This window comes from Arachis hypogaea, chromosome 5, assembly GCF_003086295.3.
Source record: "Arachis hypogaea cultivar Tifrunner chromosome 5, arahy.Tifrunner.gnm2.J5K5, whole genome shotgun sequence".
Taxonomy (NCBI): Eukaryota; Viridiplantae; Streptophyta; class Magnoliopsida; order Fabales; family Fabaceae; genus Arachis; species Arachis hypogaea.
Window position 1 is genome coordinate 55,097,795 of NC_092040.1, and position 21,203 is coordinate 55,118,997.

The 21,203-nt window shown below is 37.9% G+C and overlaps 1 non-coding gene across 1 annotated transcript; it reads right to left on the reverse strand.

Moving 5' to 3' along the window:
* Positions 1 to 8,461: 8,461 nt before the first annotated feature.
* On the reverse strand, positions 8,462 to 8,569 carry LOC112804175 (small nucleolar RNA R71). Its single transcript, XR_003202795.1, has one exon. It is a non-coding gene; the product is annotated as a small nucleolar RNA R71 (small nucleolar RNA).
* Positions 8,570 to 21,203: the final 12,634 nt, after the last annotated feature.

Below are 21,203 nucleotides of genomic sequence, written 5' to 3' on the forward strand. Positions count from 1 at the left end.
CAATTTAACACACAGTTCATTGATTCAATACTAGAAAGGGTCCAAGGACCAATTTGGTGCCCAAAACTGAATCTCGAGGACTAGTGTAGATAATTTTGAAATTGAAAGACTAAAATGGTGAAAGTTGTTAATCTAAGAGGCCACTTTGGAGATTTAGTCTATTTTCTAATTATACAATGGAGGTATAAAAATAGTACTAACATCATCAGAGTTTAGAGTAGCACAACCACCTCCTCCGCATTCGCTTTGGGTAAACCCGAACTTGAAGCTAATAGCATGGCCTGTAGACACAATCATGCACGACCTGGCACAGTTTGTGGAAAACCATAAACCCTAGCTTGTGGATGCAAATCACAACCGGTGGAAGCCACTCAACCCTTGTCCTATGGATGAAAAGCATGTGGCTCATGACTTATGAGACACCTTGCATTGTCTGTCAATGCAAAGCATGATGTGTGGCTCTTCTCCTCCCGTTGTCTCAAATCACTAGTGGATGCAACACTACCACAGTCCAGATATATTTTGCTTGAGAAAATGACTAACAAAAATGGTTAATTGGAGTAAAATAGGAGGGAGTATGTAAGAGTGATATTTGAAAATTTTTAATTTTCGTATTCTGTTAATAGTGTTCTTGGCTTTTTGCTACTTTTGAGTGCTCTTGTAACTAAAAAAAGGAAATAATTAATGTATTACTAGAAAGTATGTAGGAATGGCAAACGGGCCAAAACTCACCAAGCTGGCCTGCGTAACTCACAAAAAAAGATGAGCTTGACTAGAATTTTGAGACCGTCATATTAAAAAGCTCGCTTAACTCACACCGCCCTAACCCACAGGTTTTAATAGGTCTCGGCGGGGCAGGGTGGGCTTACCCGGCGGGCCCACTATTTTATTTTTTAAAATCTAATACAAAAATACTCAGACCCGTATTAAACCGACTTGACCCAGATTAACAAACCATAGCTATAATGTTAATTCACATCACACTCTTCATCAGCCACAACCATCCACCCGTATCCCCAAGGACACCAACAACCAACCCTCAAGTCCCCAACCCTGGTTAGTGGTCACACGCACTCTTCTCTGGAACCATTGCTTGGGTCTATCGCCGACGACCAGAGTTGTAGCGTCTCCCCTCGCACGGTTAGTTCATACTCCTTCTTGGTCATTATGCAATCACACACCCACGGCTTTCCTCTCCCCTACAATCTTGCATCCTCTCCAGACTCGCACCACCGTCGCGCTGCTCCTGACAGGCTACTCCCAAAGTCACTTGCTTGCACAGTCTCAATTGCTGACTGATAAACCACTATTTTATGGTTTATCTTGTGCTCAATTGGGTGGTTTTTATCATCTTCACCCACTTATTCATATGATTTGCATGGTTTTACATTCTCCTTCCTGATTTTGTGCCATGATTGAAAACATGCTTCTTTGGCTTTTATTTTCTTTTATTTAAATCCTCTATTATTATCATTCGATGTCTTGATATGTGTGTTAAGTGATTTCAGGGATTACAGGGCAAGAATGGCTTAGAGGATGGAAAGGAAGCATGCAAAAGTGGAAGGAATACAAGAAGTTGAAGAAATTGCTAAACTGTCTAGCCTGACCTCTTCGCACTAAAACGGTCATAACTTGAGCTGCAGAGATTCAAATGACGCGGTTCCAGTTGCGTTGGAAAGCTAACGTCCGGGGCTTCGATTTGATATATAATTTGCTATAGTGTACGTACAGCTAGCTGATGCGAATGCGCGCTTCACGCGGACGCATCACGGTGACAAAAAACCAGCGTGGCAGATTTTATAACCAGCGAATTCTAGGCTGTTTTTGACCTAGTTCTCGACCCAGAAAATACAGATTTGAGGCTATAAAGTTAAGAAATACATCATAGAACATACATACATTCATAATACATACTTTTCATAATTTAGATGTAGTTTTTAGAGAGAGAGGTTCTCTCCTCTCTCTTAGGTTTTAGGATTAGGATTTCTTTTAGTCATTAGGATTATTTCTTCGTACCAGTTTCAATAATTTATGTTTCCCTTCTAATTCTATTTACTCTAAAGCTTTTATTTGTATTTGATTTATGTTGCCCAATTGGCTTATAAACTTTTTCATGTTAGAATTGACATCTTCATTCAATTTGAGGTATTCCAGATATTTATGATTTTAATTTAGTTTTCTATATTCTTGGTTCTGGTTGATTAATTGGTGACTCTTGAGTTATCAAACTCATCGTGATTGATAATTGTTATTCTTGCTGATTAATTTAGATTCTTATAACTCTAGTCTTTCCTTAAGGAGTTGACTAGGACTTTGGGTGTTAAATTAATTTGTCCACTTAACTGGCCTTCATAGTTAGAGGTTGACTTAGTGGTAGCAAAAATATAATTCTCATCACCATTGATAAGGATAACTAGGATAGGACTTCCAACTTTTATACCTTGCCAAGAGTTTTATTAGTTATTAATTTATTAATTTCCTGCAATCTATTTCTCTTGTTCAAAACCTTTTCAAAAAACCCAAAACTACTGTTTTCCATAACCAATAATAAATCATACTTCCCTGCAATTCCTTGAGAAGACGACCCGAGGTTTAAATACTTTGGTTATCAATTTCAAAGGGGTTTGTTACTTGTGACAACCAAAACGTTTGTACGAAAGAATTTTCTGTTGGTTTAGAAGCTATACTTACAACGCGATCATATTTGTGAATTTCTCTGCCAATAGAAAATCCGTTCGTCAAATTTGTGATTTGCTTTGTTAAATTTTTTTGCTTTGATTGAATTAGAATTACTTTTTTTAAATTTGTTTTAATAATCTAATGCAGATTTTTTTTTCGTTTGCTTTGTTTTGTTTGCTTAGGATTTAACTAAGTCAGTGATGAGCGGATAATTTATACGCTTTTTGGCATTGTTTTTAGGTAATTTTTAGTAGAATCTAGCTACTTTTAGGGATGTTTTCATTAGTTTTTATGCTAAATTCACATTTCTGGACTTTACTATGAGTTTGTGTGTTTTTCTGTGATTTCAGGTATTCTCTGGCTGAAATGAGGGACCTGAGCAAAACTCTGATAAAAGGCTGACAAAAGGAGTGCTGATGCTGTTGGATTCTGACCTCCCTGCACTCAAAATAGATTTTCTGGAGCTACAGAACTCCAAATGGCGCGCTCTCAAGGCGTTGTAAAGTAGACATCCAGAGCTTTCCAGAAATATATAATAGTCCAAACTTTATTCGAGATTAGATGACGTAAACTGGCGCTCAACGCCAGTTCTATGTTACATTCTGGAGTCAAACACCAGAAACACATCACGAACCAGAGTTGAACGCCAAAAACACGTTACAACTTGGCGTTCAACTCCAAAAGAAGCATCTGCACATCTAAAGCTCAAGCTCAGCCCAAGCACACGCCAAGTGGGCCCCGAAAGTGGATTTCTGCATCAATTATTTACTTTTGTAAACCCTAGTAGCTAGTCTAGTATAAATAGGACAGTTTACTATTGTATTAGAAGTCTTTTGATAGTATAGTCTTTGACCACATCTTTGGACGTTTAGTTCTTAGACCAGGGGGGCTGGCCATTCGGCCATGCCTGGACCATCACTTATGTATTTTCAATGGTGGAGTTTCTGCACACCATAGATTAAGGGTGTGGAGCTCTACTGTACCTCGAGTTTTAATGTAATTACTACTATTTTCTATTCAATTCAGTTTATTCCTGTTCTAAGATATTCGTTGCACTTCACTATGATGAATGTGATGATCCGTGACACTCATCATCATTCTCACCTATGAACGCGTGACTGACAACCACTTCCGTTCTACCTTAGACCGGGCGCATATCTCTTGGATTCCTTAATCAGAATCTTCGTGGTATAAGCTAGAATTGATGGCGACATTCATGAGAATCCGGAAAGTCTAAACCTTATCTGTGGTATTCCGAGTAGGATTCAGGGATTGAATGACTGTGACGAGCTTCAAACTCGCGATTGTTGGGCGTGATGACAAACGCAAAAGAATCAATTGATTCTATTCTGACATGATCAAGAATCGACAGATGATTAGCCGTGCTGTGACAGAGCATTTGGACCTTTTTTACTGAGAGGATGGGATGTAGCCATTGACAACAGTGATGTCCTACATACAGCTTGCCATGGAAAGGAGTAAGAAGCATTGAAAGTATGAAAGCAGTATGTTGCAGAGATCCAAAAGGAACACATCATCTCCATACACTTATTTGAAATTCTTACCAATGATTTACATAAGTATTTCTATCTTTATTTTCTGTTTATTTATTATTATTATTATTCGAAAACTCCATAACCATTTATTATCCGCCTAACTGAGATTTACAAGATGACCATAGCTTGCTTCATACCAACAATCTCCGTGGGATCGACCCTTACTCACGTAAGGTTTATTACTTGGACGACCCAGTGCACTTGCTGGTTAGTTGTGCGAAGTTGTGAAGAAAGTGCTGAGTTATAAACGCGCATACCAAGTTGAATGCCATTGTTAGAGATCACAATTTCGTGCACCAAGTTTTTGGCGCCGTTGCCGGGGATTGTTCGAGTTTGGACAACTGATGGTTCTTCTTGTTGCTCAGATTAGGTAAATTTCTTTTTGTTCCATTTTTGAAAAAAAAAATTTCAAAATTCTTTCTAAAAAAAAAAATTTTCCTTTTGTTTTCGAAAATTAGTCAAAATTTTTAAGAATGAATTCTAGAGTTTCATGGTAACATGTTGAAGCCTGGCTGGCTATAAAGCCATATCCAAATTCGTTTGGATTGAGGCTTCCACTTATCAACATAAAAGGCATGTATATGGAGTTGGATGAAGTATCAGTTGTTGCATGCCTGATTTATATCCTAAAGCTGGCTGGCTATTAAGCCATGTCCAACCCTTGGATTGGAGTTTTAGGCTAACATTGAAAGATTCCTGGAATTCTTCTTAAAATTTTTTTTGAATTTCTTATTTTCTTTTTCCTATATGTTTTCCGAAAAAAATAAAAGAAAATACAAAAAAAATCATAAAATCATAAAAAAACCAAAAATATTTTGTGATTCTTGTTTGAGTCTTGTGTCATGTTTTAAGTTTGGTGTCAATTGCATATTCACTTTGTTCTTGCATTTTTCGAAAATTCTTGCATTCATAGTGTTCTTCATGATCTTCAAGTTGTTCTTGGTAAGTCTTCTTGTTTGATCTTGATGTTTTCTTGTTTTGTGTTTTTTGTTGTTTTTCATATGCATTTTTGCATTCATAGTGTCTAAGCATTAAAGATTTCTAAGTTTGGTGTCTCGCATGTTTTCTTTGCATAAAAAATTTTTCAAAAATATGTTCTTGATGTTCATCATGATCTTCAAAGTGTTTTTGGTGTTCATCTTGACATTCATAGTGTTTTTGCATGCATCATGTGTTTTGATTCATAATTTTCATGTTGTAAGTCATTTTTATGTTTTTCTCTCTCATAACTAAAAATTCAAAAATAAAAAAAATATCTTGTCCTTATTTTTCTCAAAATTTCAAAAATTTGAGTTGACTTAGTCAAAAAATTTTAAAAAAACTTAGTTATTTGATGAGCGGATAATTTATACGCTTTTTGGCATTGTTTTTAGTATGTTTTTAGTATATTTTAGTTAGTTTTTATTATATTTTTATTAGTTTTTAGTTAAAATTCACTTTTCTGGGCTTTACTATGAGTTTGTGTGTTTTTCTGTGATTTTAGGGATTTTCTGGCTGAAATTGAGGGACCTGAGCAAAAATCTGATTCAGAGGCTGAAAAGGACTGCAGATGCTGTTGGATTCTGACCTCCCTGCACTCGAAGTGGATTTTCTGGAGCTAAAGAAGCCCAATTGGCGCGCTCTCAACGGCGTTGGAAAGTAGACATCCTGGGCTTTCTAGCAATGTATAATAGTCCATACTTTGCCTGAGATTTGATGGCCCAAACTGGCGTTGCAAATCAGCTTCAGAATTCCCGGCGTTTAACGCCGGAACTGGCATAAGAATTGGAGTTAAACGCCCAAACTGGCATAAAAGCTGGCGTTTAACTCCAGAAAAAGTCCCTACACGAAAAGTATCAATGCTCAGCCCAAGCACACACCAAGTGGGCCCCGGAAGTGGATTTTTATGTCATTTACACATTTCTGTATACCCTAGGTTACTAGCTTACTATTAATAGGATCTTTTGACATTGTATCTGTACCTCATGACACTTTACACGTTTCTTTGTGTACCTTCCACGGCATGAGTCTCTAAACCCCATGGTTGGGGGTGAGGAGCTCTGCTGTGTCTTGATGGATTAATGCAATTACTACTGTTTCTTATTCAATCATGCTTGCTTCCATTCTAAGATATTACTTGTTCTTAAACCGGATGAATGTGATGATCCGTGACACTCGTCATCATTCTCAACTATGAACGTGTGCCTGACAACCACCTCCGTTCTACTTTAGATTAAGTAGATATCTCTTGGATTCTTAAATCAGAATCTTCGTGGTATAAGCTAGAACTGATGGCAGCATTCAAGAGAATCCGGAAGGTCTAAACCTTGTCTGTGGTATTCTGAGTAGGATTCAATGATTGAATGACTGTGACGAGCTTCAAACTCCTGAGGGCGGGACGTTAGTGACAGACGCAAAAAAGAATCACTGGATTCTATTCCGGCCTGATTGAGAACCGACAGATGGATAGCCGTGCCGTGACAGGGTGCGTTGAACATTTCCACTGAGAGGATGGGAGGTAGCCACTGACAACGGTGAAACCCTTGCATACAGCTTGCCATGGAAGGAGCCTTGCGTGCTTGAAGAAGAAGACAGTAGGAAAGCAGAGATTCAGAAGATGGAGCATCTCCAAAACCTCAACCTATTCTCCATTACTGCAAAACAAGTACTTATTTCATGTTCTTTTACTTTTCACAATCAACCCTGATAATTATTGATATCCTGACTAAGATTTACAAGATAACCATAGCTTGCTTCAAGCCGACAATCTCCGTGGGATCGACCCTTACTCACGTAAGGTATTACTTGGACGACCCAGTGCACTTGCTGGTTAGTTGTGCGGAATTGCAAAAGTGTGATTGCAATTTCGTGCACCACTATTTCTTATAAGTCAAGTCAAATTTTCAATTTTAAAAATCTTATCTTTTCAAAATCTTTTTCGAAAATCAAATCTTTTTCATTTTCTTATTAATTTTTGAAAATATTTAAAAATATTTTTTTCAAAATCTTTTTCTTATCTTTATTTCAAAATTTCGAAAACTTTACTAACAACTAATGTGATTGATTCAAAAATTTGGAGTTTGTTACTTTCTTGTTAAGAAAGGTTCAATCTTTAAATTCTAGAATCATATCTTTTAGTTTCTTGTTAGTCAAGTAATCAAATTTTAATTTTAAAAAAATCAATTCTTTTTCAAAATATCTTTTCTATCATATCTTTTTCAAAATTTTATCTTTTTCAAAAATTAGATTTCAAAATATCTTCCAACTTCTTATCTTTTCAAAATTAAATTTCAAATCTTTTCAACTAACTAGTTGACTTTTTGTTTGTTTTAACTATATCTTATCTTTTTCAAAACCACCTAACTACTTTCCTCTCTCTAATTTTCGAAAATTACCTCCCTCTTTTTCAAAATTCTTTTAATTAACTAAATGTTTTACATTTCAATTTTAATTTTAATTCTTCTTTTAATTTTCGAAAATCACTAACCCTTTTTCAAAATTAATTTTCAAATTCTCTCCCTCTCATCTTCTTCTATTTATTTATTTATTTACTAACACTTCTCTTCATCTCAAGAATCTGAACCTATCTTCACCCTTGTGTTTGGATTCTTACCTTTTTCTTCTTCTATTCCTTTCTTCTTCTACTAACATAAAGGAATCTCTCTACTGTGGTAAAGAGGATCCATATTATGATTTTCTGTTCCCTTCTTTTTCATATGAGCAGGAGCAAAGACAAGAATATTCTTGTTGAGGCAGATCCTGAACCTGAAAGGACTCTGAAGTGGAAACTAAGATAAGCTAAATTACAACAATCCAGAGATGACCTTACAGAAATTTTCGAAAAGGAAGAGGATATGGCAACCGAAAATAATAATGCAAGGAGGATGCTTGGTGACTATACTACACCTACTTCCAAATTTGATGGAAGAAGCATCTCAATCCCTGCCATTGGAGCAAACAATTTTGAGCTGAAACCTCAACTAGTTGCTCTACTGCAACAGAACTGCAAGTTCCATGGACTTCCATTAGAAAATCCCTACCAGTTTTTAACTGAGTCCTTGCAGATCTGTGAGACTGTTAAGACTAATGGAGTAGATCCTGAAGTCTACAGGCTCATGCTTTTCCCCTTTGCTGTAAGAGACAGAGCTAGAATATGGTTGGATTCACAACCTAAAGATAGCCTGGACTCCTGGAATAAGCTGGTCGTGGCCTTCTTGGCTAAGTTCTTTCCTCCTCAAAAGCTGAGCAAGCTTAAAGTGGATGTTCAGACTTTCAAACAAAAAGATGGTGAATCCTTCTATGAAGCTTAGGAAAGATACAAGCAGATGACCAAAAGGTGTCCTTCTGACATGCTTTCAAAGTGGACTATTTTGGATATATTCTATTATGGTCTATCTGAGTTCTCTAAGATGTCACCGGACCATTCTGCAGGTGGATCCATTCACCTAAAGAAAACGCCTGCAGAAGCTCAAGAACTAATTAACATGGTTGCAAATAACCAGTTCATGTACACTTCTGAGAGAAATTCTGTGAACAATGGGAAACCTCAAAAGTAGGGAGTTCTTGAAATTGATGCTCTGAATGTCATATTGGATCAGAACAAAATGTTGACTCAGCAAGTCAACATGATTTCTCAAAGTCTGAATGGATGGCAAAATGCATCCAACAGTAGTAAAGAGGCTTCTTTTGAAAAGAAGCTTATGATCCTGAGAACCCTGCAATGGCAGGGGTAAATTATATGGGTGAACCTTATGGAAACACCTATAATTCATCATGGAGAAATCATCCAAATTTCTCATGGAAGGATTAACAAAAGCCTCAACAAGGCTTTAATAATGGTGGAAGAAATAGGCTCAGCAATAGCAAGCCTTATCCATCATCTTCTCAGCAACAGACAGAGAATTCTGAGCAGAGCACCTCTAACTTAGCAAACTTAGTCTCTGATCTGTCTAAGGCTACTTTAAGTTTTATGAGTGAAACAAGGTCCTCCATTAGAAATCTTGAGGCACAAGTGGGCCAGCTGAGTAAGAAAATCACTGAAACTCCTCCTAGTACTCTCCCAAGCAACACTGAAGAGAATCCAAAAAGAGAGTGCAAGGCCATTGACATAATCAAAATGGCCGAACCTAGAGAGAAAGGAGAGGACGTGAATCCCAATGAGGAAGACCTCATGGGACGTCTCTCAAGCAAGAAGGAGTTCCCTATTGAGGACCTAAAGGAATCTGAGGCTCATATAGAGACCATAGAGATTTCATTAAACCTCCTTCTGCCATTCATGAGCTCTGAAAACTATTCTTCCTCTGAAGAGGATGAAGATGTAACTGGAGAGTAAGTTACTCAATATCTAGGAGCCATCATGAAGCTGAATGCCAAATTGTTTGGTAATGAGACTTGGGAAGGTGAACCTCCCTTGCTCATTAGTGAACTAGATACATGGGTTCAGCAAACTTTACCTCAAAGGAGACAAGATCCTGGAAAATTCTTAATACCCTGTACCATAGGCACCATGACCTTTGAGAAGGCTCTGTGTGACCTAGGGTCGGGTATAAATCTTATGCCACTCTCTGTAATGGAGAAGCTGGGGATCATTAAGGTACAGCCTGCCATATTCTCATTACAAATGGCAGATAAGTCAGTAAGACAAGCTTATAGATTGGTAGAGGACGTGTTAGTAAAGGTTGAAGGCCTTTACATCCCTGCTGATTTCATAATCTTAGACACTAGGAAGGAGGAGGATGAATGCATCATCCTTGGAAGACCTTTCCTAGCCACAGCAGGAGCTGTGATAGATGTTAACAGAGGAGAATTAGTTCTTCAATTGAATGGGGACTACCGTGTGTTTAAAACCCAAGGGTGTTCCTCTGCAACCATGGAGAGGAAGCATAAAAAGCTTCTCTCAAGACAGAGTCAAACAAAGCCCCCACAATCAAACTCTAAGTTTAGTGTTGGGAGGCCACAACCAAACTCTAAGTTTGGTGTTAAAACCCCACATCCAAACTCTAAGTTTGGTGCTGGGAGTCTATAACATTGACCTGATCACCTGTGAGGCTCCATGAGAGGCCACTGTCAAGCTATTGACATTAAAGAAGCGCTTATTGGGAGGCAATCCAATTTTTTATTTAATTAATTTTATTTTTATTTTATTGTTCTTTTATGTTTTCTTATGTTCATGATCATGTGGAATCATAAAACAAATACAAAAATTAAAAATAAAATCAAAAACAGCAGAAGAAACAGCACACCCTGGAGGAAGGGCTCACTGGCGTTTAAATGCCAGTAAGGAGCATCTGGCTGGCGTTCAACGCCAGAACAGAGCATGGATCTGGCGTTGAACGCCAAAAACATGCAGCAATCTGGCGTTTAAATGCCAGGATTGCACATTGAGGAAAGCTGGCATTCAATGCCAGAAACATGCTGCAAATGGGCGTTGAACGCCCAAAACAAGCATAAAGCTGGCGTTTAACGCCAGAAACAAGCATCAATCTGGCGTTAAATGCCAGGATTGCATGCAGAGGGCATTTTACACGCCGAATTGGTGCAGGAATGTTAAATCCTTGACACCTCAGGATCTGTGGACCCCACAGGATCCCCACCTACCTCAACTCACCTTCTCTCTTCTTCACCAATCACCTCAATCTCTTTTCCTCATCACCTCTTCACCACTCACATCCATCCATCCTTCCCACCCAAACCCACCCTAAATGGCCGAAACACAAACCTCTCTCCCTCTCCTCCATCTCTTCCTCCTCTTCTTCCATTTTTTCTTCTTTTGCTCGAGGACGAGCAATATTCTAAGTTTGGTGTGGTAAAAGCATAGCTTTTTTGTTTTTCCATAACCATTGATGACACCTAAGGCCAGAGAAACCTCAAAAAAAAGAGAGAAATGGGAAGACAAAAGCTTTCACCTCTGAGTCATGGGAGATGGAGAGATTCATCTCAAGAGTCCATAGCTTAGTAGTAGAGCATTTGACTGCACATCAAGAGAGCATGAGGAATTCCCTCATCAAGAAATCCCTGAGATACCTCAAGGGATACATTTTCCTCCATAGAATTATTGGGAGCAACTAAGGATAGGAGCACCAAAATCACTAGGGATCAAGCAACAGAGGCAAAGAAGAGACATAAAGGAGCTCAAAAAGCACCATTGATCCTTCAAAAAGGTGCCACCCTCACTAAGGTGGACTCATTCCTTAACTTCCTTGTTCTTATCTCTATTTTTTTATTTTTATGCTTCATGTTTATTTATATTTGTGTCTTTATTACATGATCATAAGTATTTAGTATCTATGTCTTAAGGCTATAAATAATTCCATAAATCCTTCAACCCTCTTAAATGAAAAATATTTCTAATTCAAAAGAACAAGAAGTACATGACTTTCGAAATTGTCCTTGAAATTAGTTTAATTATATTGATGTGGTGACAATACTTTTTGTTTTCAGAATGTATGCTTGAAGAGTGCATATTTTTTATCTTGTTGTTTATGAATGTTAAAATTGTTCGCTCTTGAAAGAATGATGAACAAAGAGAAATGCTATTGATAATCTGAAAAATCATAAATTTGATTCTTGAAGTAAGAAAAAGCAGTGAATAGCAAAAGCTTGCGAAAAAAAATTGTGAATATATATATATATAAGAAAAAGAAAAAAAAGCAAGCAGAAAAAGCCAATAGCCCTTAAAACCAAAAGGCAAGGGTAAAAAGGATCCAAGGCTTTGAGCATCAATGGATAGGAGGGCCCAAGGAAATAAAATCCAGGCCTAAGCGGCTAAATCAAGCTGTCCCTAACCATGTGCTTGTGGCATGCAGGTCCAAGTGAAAAGCTTGAGACTGAGTGGTTAAAGTCGTGATCCAAAGCAAAAAGAGTGTGCTTAAGAACTCTGGACACCTCTAACTGGGGACTTTAGCAAAGCTGAGTCACAATCTGAAAAGGTTCATCCAGTCATGTGTCTGTGGCATTTATGTATCCGGTGGTAATACTGGAAAACAAAGTGCTTAAGGCCACGGCCAAGACTCATAAAAGTAGTTGTGTTCAAGAATCAACATATTTAACTAGGAGAATCAATAACACTATTTGAAATTCTAAGTTCCTATAGATGCCAATCATTCTGAACTTCAAAGGAAAAAGTGAGATGCCAAAACTGTTCAAAAGCAAAAAGCTACAAGTCCTACTCATCTAATTAGAACTAATATTCACTGATATTTTGAAATTTATAGTATATTCTCTTCTTTTTATCCTATTTGATTTTCAGTTGCTTGGGGACAAGCAACAATTTAAGTTTGGTGTTGTGATGAGCGGATAATTTATACGCTTTTTGGCATTGTTTTTAGGTAATTTTTAGTAGAATCTAGCTACTTTTGGGAATTTTTTCATTAGTTTTTATGCTAAATTCACATTTTTGGACTTTACTATGATTTTGTGTGTTTTTCTGTGATTTCAGGTATTTTCTGGCTGAAATTGAGGGACCTGAGCAAAACTCTGATAAAAGACTGACAAAAGGACTGCTGATGCTGTTGGATTCTGACCTCCCTACACTCGAAATAGATTTTCTAGAGCTACCGAACTCCAAATGGCGCGCTCTTAACGGCGTTGTAAAGTAGACATCCAGAGCTTTCCAGCAATATATAATAGTCCATACTTTATTCGAGATTAGATGATGTAAACTGGCGCTCAACGCCAATTCCATGTCGCATTCTGGAGTCAAACGCCAGAAACACGTCACGAACCAGAGTTGAACGCTAAAAACACGTTACAACTTGGTGTTCAACTCCAGAAGAAGCCTCTGCACATGTAAAGCTCAAGCTCAGCCCAAACACACGCCAAGTGGGCCCCAGAAGTAGATTTCTGCATCAATTATTTACTTCTATAAACCCTAGTAGCTAGTCTAGTATAAATAGGACAGTTTACTATTGTATTAGAAGTCTTTTGATAGTATAGTCTTTGACCACATCTTTGGACGTTTAGTTCTTAGACCAGGGGGCTGGCCATTCGCCCATGCCTAGACCATCACTTATGTATTTTCAACAGTGGAGTTTCTGCACACCATAGATTAAGGGTGTGGAGCTCTACTGTACCTCGAGTTTTAATGTAATTACTACTATTTTCTATTCAATTCAGTTTATTCCTGTTCTAAGATATTCATTGCACTTCACCATGATGAATGTGATGATCCGTGACACTCATCATCATTCTCACCTATGAACGCGTGACTGACAACCACTTCCGTTCTACCTTAGACTGGGCGCATATCTCTTGGATTTCTTAATCAGAATCTTCGTGGTATAAGCTAGAATTGATGGTGGCATTCATGAGAATCCGAAAAGTCTAAACCTTGTCTGTGGTATTCCGAGTAGGATTCAGGGCTTGAATGACTGTGACGAGCTTCAAACTCGCGATTGTTGGGCGTGATGACAAACGCAAAAGAATCAATGGATTTTATTCCGACATGATCGAGAACCGACAGATGATTAGTCGTGCCGTGACAAAGCATTTGGACCTTTTTCACTGAGAGGATGGGATGTAGCCATTGACAACGGTGATGCCCTACATACAGCTTGCCATGGAAAGGAGTAAGAAGCATTGAAAGTATAAAAGCAGTATGTTGCAGAGATCCAAAAGGAACACAGCATCTCCATACACTTATCTGAAATTTTTACCAATGATTTACATAAGTATTTCTATCTTTATTTTCTGTTTATTTATTATTATTATTCGAAAACTCCATAACCATTTATTATCCGCCTAACTGAGATTTACAAGATGACCATAGCTTGCTTCATACCAACAATCTCCGTGGGATCGACCCTTACTCATGTAAGGTTTATTACTTGGACGACCCAGTGCACTTGCTGGTTAGTTGTGCGAAGTTGTGAAGAAAGTGCTGAGTTATAAACGCGCATACCAAGTTGAATGCCATTGCTAGAGATCACAATTTCATGCACCAGTCAGATTTTATAACAATACTATTTTAACAATTTGTAGTTATATTGGAAAAGATGGAGTCTGAAATCGTGAATAATATTGCTCAAGTTGGTTCTGTATTTGAGTTTTAAGTCGAGGTTGATCTACTTAATTTATAAATTATAATTTTTTTATGTCTTTAAAAATTATAAGTTTATTGAAATATTTGTAAAATTATATATTTTTTAATATTTAATAGTTTAATAATTATTTAAAAAAAAAACAAAAATGGATGAACTTAGTCTGACAATTGGCCAATTTGTCATTAAATAAAACGGGATAAAAATTTAGAACCACCTCACTAAGCGGAGCGAAATGAACTTTTTGCGGAAAGAGTAAGCCCGTTTGCCACCCTACGTACGTCTGTATATATATATCTGGTGCCTATGAGTTTAATTGATCGCACAATCAACGAACAACATGAAAGAGCCTAGCAGCGGAAACGACAACAATGTCCAACACAAGAACAATATGGAAGCACTCACAACACAATATGGCAGCAACTATAACAAGCAAATATAGCAAGTAAAGCAATAACAAGAACACACCGAGATTTTAACGTGGAAAACCCCCTCAACGTGAGAGGTAAAAACCACGGGTCGTCCAGACCAATGAAATAACTCCACTATAATCAAATGAGGTACAAGAGAGTCTCAAACAAAGCACAAAAAAATGTGCAAATAACCAGCCAAAACATCAATGCACCAAAGCTCACAAATAATAGGCAAGAAGATGAAATATACCCAAAAAACAGAGCTGATGTCGAAGCCAATTTCTCCCTCTGCAGACCTCCAATTAAAATCTTCACCGTTCAGAATGAAGAACAAGATGTGAAGAATCTACAGTCCAAATTTCACGTCGATCCAACGGTGAAAGAATGAGAAACTGCCGTTCCAAAATTGCTGCTCTGTGTAAAACCGGGAAACCTAATTTCTCTCTTGCGAAACCAATATCTCCTACTGCAAACCTCCAATCAACATCTTCACCGATCAGAATGAAGAACAAGATGATAAGAACACGCAGTTTAAATTTCAAGCCGATCCAACGGTGAACAACTGAGAAACTGCCATTTGAAATTTACTGCTTTGGGCAAAAATGGGAATTCTGTTTTTCCCTCTTCTCTCTCACTTGGTGGCTATTCTCTCTCTCTCAAAAAACCTCAAAAAACTAAATTAGGGTTGTGACACTAGGGTGAAAGAATACACCCCCAAAATGTTGGGCTTGGGCCTCACAAAGGAGAGAAAAACCCAACAAATCTCCCCCTTCTCGACTAGGTGGAGGCCTTCGCCATTCCGGCGATCAAACAACATGTTTCAAACTTTTCTCTTGACAATGCTTTTGTCATCATATCAGCACCATTGTCATCAGTGTGAACTTTCTCAAGTTCCAACAACTTAGAATCTAACACATCCCGTATCCAGTGATACCTAACATCGATATGTTTAGATCTTGGATGAAAAGTAGAATTCTTGGCAAGATGAATAGCACTTTGGCTATCACACAACAAGACATAACGGTCTTGCTTAAAACCAAGTGCTGCAAGAAACTTCTTCATCCACAACAACTCTTTACATGCTTCAGTTGCTGCAATAAACTCTGCCTCTGTGGTAGAAAGTGCAACACACTTTTGTAGCCTTGACTGCCATGAAATAGCTCCCCCTGCAAACTTGACCAAATAACCTGAAGTAGACTTTCGAGAATCAATATCTCCTGCCATGTCTGCATCAGTAAAGCCAACTAGCAAAGGTTTCTCACCACCAAAACTCAAACTCAAGTTAGTTGTACCTTTGAGATATCTCATAATCCATTTAACAGCATTCCAATGTTCTTTACCTGGATTAGAGAGAAAACGACTCACTGTACCAACCGCATGAGCAATGTCTGGTCTAGTACACACCATAGCATACATCAAGCTTCCAACAGCTGAGGCATAAGGAATTTCATCCATTGCTTGTTTTTCCTCATCAGTGGTTGGACACTGCTTGGTACTCAACTTAAAATGAGGAGCAAAAGAACTAGCAACACATTTGGCATCATTCATGCCAAACCTTTGAAGCACCTTCTTTATGTACTTCTCCTGTGACAAATAAAGCTTCTTGGAATCTCTATAACGAGTAATAGTCATGCCCAAAATCTGTTTGGCAGGACCCAAGTCCTTCATAGCAAAGAACCTGCTCAACTGTTTCTTCAACTCATTAATCCTCAAAGCATTCTTGCCCACAATCAAAATATCATCCACATAAAGCAAAAGAATGATAAAATCATCATCAGAAAATTTTTGCACAAATACACAATGATCTGAAGTTGTCTTACGGTAACCATGCTTTCCCATAACAGATTCAAACTTCTTGTACCACTGTCTTGGAGCTTGCTTCAACCCATAAAGACTCTTCTTAAGCTTGCACACAAAATCTTCCTTTCCTTTAACAAGAAAGCCCTCCGGTTGCTCCATGTAGATCTCCTTATCTAAATCACCATGAAGAAAAGCTGTCTTCACATCCATTTGCTCAATCTCCAAATCAAGAGATGCTGCTAATCCAAGCACAGCACGAATGGATGACATCCTCACAACAGGAGAAAAGATCTCCTCATAATCAACACCTTTTCTCTGGCTAAAACCTCTAACAACCAATCTAGCCTTATACCGAGGCATAGAATTGTGTTCTTCATTCTTGATTCTGAATACCCATTTGTTCTTCAAAACTCGCATACCCTTCGGTAGCTTCACCAACTCATAGGTATCATTCTCAAGCAAGGACTTCATTTCTTCTTGCATAGCTTTAAGCCATTGAGCTTTGCTTTCATCTTCAACAGCCTCTTCAAAGCATTCAGGTTCTCCCCCATCAGTCAACAAAACAAACTCATGTGGAGAATACCTTGATGAAGGCTTCCTCTCTCTTGTAGACCTTCTGAGTGCATTTGCAGGAATTTCCAAAGCTGGTTCTTCATCTTGATCATCATCACCAACTTCATCAAGTATCGGATCAACTGTTCCATCTTCACCTGCACTTGTATCATGCTCATTATTTTGAGCTTCAACTCTACCATCTTCTACCATAGGCATAGAGGGAGTAATATCCAGCTCAGAAAAATCATCACTAGGCTGAACCATTGGCTTCTCCGCATGATCAACATCCTTCAATGTTTGGTCTTCAACAAAGACAACATCTCTACTTCGAATCACCTTCTTGTTAACAGGATCATAAAACCTGTAACCAAACTCATCCATGCCATAGCCAATAAAAATACATTGCCTAGTCTTTACATCAAGTTTAGATCTCTCATCTTTAGGAATATGAACAAAAGCTTTACATCCAAAGACTCTTAAATGATCATAAGAAACATCATTACCTGACCATACCTTCTCTGGCACTTCAAATTGCAAGGGAACACATGGTGTCCGGTTCAAGACATGAACAACAGTGCTCAAAGCTTCACCCCAAAAGGATTTTGCCAATCCAGATTGTGACAACAAGCACCTAACTCTTTCAACCAGTGTTCTATTCATCCTTTCAGCCAAGCCATTCAACTGAGGAGTCTTTGGAGGAGTCTTCTGATGTCTTATACCATGCTCTTTACAATAAGCATCAAATGGACCTGAGTACTCACCACCATTGTCAGTACGAATGCATTTCAACTTCTTCCCAGTTTCTCTTTCAACAGAAGCTTGAAATTGCTTGAACACATTCAAAACTTGATCTTTGGTCTTCAAAGTGTAAACCCATAATTTTCTAGAATAATCATCAATAAAGGTTACAAAATAGATAGACCCTCCAAGTGTTCTTGTCTTCATCGGCCCACATACATCAGAATGCACCAAGTCAAGTATCTCCGGCTTCCTTGAAGGTGGATGGCTCTTAAAAGAGACCCTGTTTTGTTTTCCAGCAAAACAATGATTGCACTTTTGCAAAGCAACCTTACAACCAGATAAAAGATTCCTCTTGGATAACATATTCATGCCTTTCTCACTCATATGACATAATCTCTTATGCCATAAATCAGTTTCATCAACAAACTCAGCAGCATTAACAACATCTTTCACAATCTTTGCTTGAGTTAAATAAAGAGTAGAGTGTCTTGTACCTCTAGCAACAACCATGGAACCCTTGGTGAGCTTCCAGCTATCACGAGAAAATGAGCTATCCAAGTCTTCATCACACAACTTACCAACAGAAAGTAAGTTCAACCGAATATCCGGAACATGCTTCACACGCTTCAAAGTCAATTTGGTACCGTTGGAGGTTTCTAAACAAACCTGTCCAACACCAGCACATTTTGCAATACCTTGATGAGCCATTTTCACATCACCAAAATCACCAGGAGTATAGGACGTAAACAAATCCCTCCTAGATGTAACATGAATAGAAGCACCGCTATCAATCACCCAACTAGTGCTATTATCAACAAGGTTAACAGATTCAAACTCCTCAACAACAAGAAAATCATCATGAGTTACATTAACCTTGTCTTCCTTGTTACCATCATCTTTATTTGTGCTCTTGTCTTTACTTGCCTTGGCTTTCTCCTTCTTTAGCTGCCAACAAAATCTCTTCACATGTCCCTTTTGACCACAATGATGACACTCAATATTCTTATACTTTTCTCGAGACTTGCTTCTGCTTTGATCTCTACCTTTAGGACCTCGACTTTTGCTTCTCCCCCTAGACTCAGAAACAAGAACATCTGAATGTGTAGTCGATGTACCTTGTGACTTTCTTCTCATCTCTTCATTCAAAACACTACTCTTGGCAAGATCCATAGAGATTACACCATCAGGAGCAGAATTGGACAATGACATTCTGAGAATTTCCCACGAGTCTGGTAAGGAGCCAAGAAGTAACAATCCTTGAACCTCTTCATCAAACTTGATGCCCATGGAAGATAACTGATTCATAATTCCTTGGAAATTATTCAAGTGATCTGTCATTGATGTCCCATCTGTATACTTCAAAGCCAACAACTGCTTGATCAAAAACATCTTGTTATTCCCAGTTTTCCGAGCATACAACTGTTCAAGCTTAATCCAAAGGGTCCGAGCATGTGTCTCTCCAATAATATGGTTCAACACATTATCGTCAACCCACTGCCTAATATATCCACAGACTTGTCTATGCAACAAAATCCAATCATCATCAGACTTATCATTAGGCTTCTCTGTACCAAAAACTGGTTGATGAAAATTTTTGACATAAAGCAAATCTTCCATCTTTGACTTCCACAAATCATAATTAGGACCATTAAGAGTGATCATCCTACTAGTATTAGTATTAGCTTCCATTGTTCACAGAATCACAAGCCCAGAAAAATACCAACAAGCTCTGATGCCAGTATGAAAGAGCCTAGCAGCGGAAACGACAACAATGTCCAACACAAGAACAATATGGAAGCACTCACAACACAATATGGCAGCAACTATAACAAGCAAATATAGCAAGTAAAGCAATAACAAGAACACACCGAGATTTTAACGTGGAAAACCCCCTCAACGTGAGAGGTAAAAACCACGGGTCGTCCAGACCAATGAAATAACTCCACTATAATCAAATGAGGTACAAGAGAGTCTCAAACAAAGCACAAAAAAATGTGCAAATAACCAGCCAAAACATCAATGCACCAAAGCTCACAAATAATAGGCAAGAAGATGAAATATACCCAAAAAACAGAGCTGATGTCGAAGCCAATTTCTCCCTCTGCAGACCTCCAATTAAAATCTTCACCGTTCAGAATGAAGAACAAGATGTGAAGAATCTACAGTCCAAATTTCACGTCGATCCAACGGTGAAAGAATGAGAAACTGCCGTTCCAAAATTGCTGCTCTGTGTAAAACCGGGAAACCTAATTTCTCTCTTGCGAAACCAATATCTCTTACTGCAAACCTCCAATCAACATCTTCACCGATCAGAATGAAGAACAAGATGATAAGAACACGCAGTTTAAATTTCAAGCCGATCCAACGGTGAACAACTGAGAAACTGCCATTTGAAATTTACTGCTTTGGGCAAAAATGGGAATTCTGTTTTTCCCTCTTCTCTCTCACTTGGTGGCTATTCTCTCTCTCTCAAAAAACCTCAAAAAACTAAATTAGGGTTGTGACACTAGGGTGAAAGAATACACCCCCAAAATGTTGGGCTTGGGCCTCACAAAGGAGAGAAAAACCCAACACAACACCCGGCTGAAAGGATCAACATATTAATCTCGTTGAGTGAGACTAATGGAAATGGATTAAAGCCTCTTAATATGCGATGAAAATGCCGCAATAATTATACGGGCAAACAAGTCATTCAAATGTTATATATAATTTTTGTAAACAATATTATTTTATTTGTTCATTAGTGACAAGGAACAAAAGAGGAGGCAACAATGTATAGGCACGACAATGCCTTTGAAAAACGTCGCCAAACACCATGGTGAGAATCGTATTATGGGTGTGGGTTAAGGTTCAATGTGGAGTTATATGTTATGGTCAATGTTGTGGTCGATCTTGTGCTGCCGTAGTTGTCATTGTTTTGTTTATTTGATCCATCGGGAGTATCATCCATTGTCATTCTGATGTTTTGGTCCGATTAAGGAAAGGACCGGAGGAGTGAAATTTTTTCTGAAATAAAATAAGAAAAAAATTAATCGTTTATTTTCAAAATGTTCATTCGGTGAATCTCAGTGTTTTGGACGAAGTTTGCTTAATCCATGGCAAATTTCATATAATGCGTGAAGTTCGCCTAACTTCTCGATAAATTTTATCATATCCACCCACATAATACGTGTGTTTAATCAGTTTTAGGTATAAAGGTAGATATGGTAAAATTCGCTGAAGGATTAGACTACTGAAGAGTTAGACGAACTTCCCAAATACTGAGGTTCACTTACAGTTTAAGCAAACTTTTCCAAAACAAAAAAAAAAAAATTAGATCCTAGAAAATAAAGATGAATTAATTTTTTTTATGAAATTAAAAGTGTTTCAATTTTATTTCAAAAAAAATTCTCCGAAGGATTCTATAGTTTTTTTATTTAAATAAAAATTAATTATTTACCAAT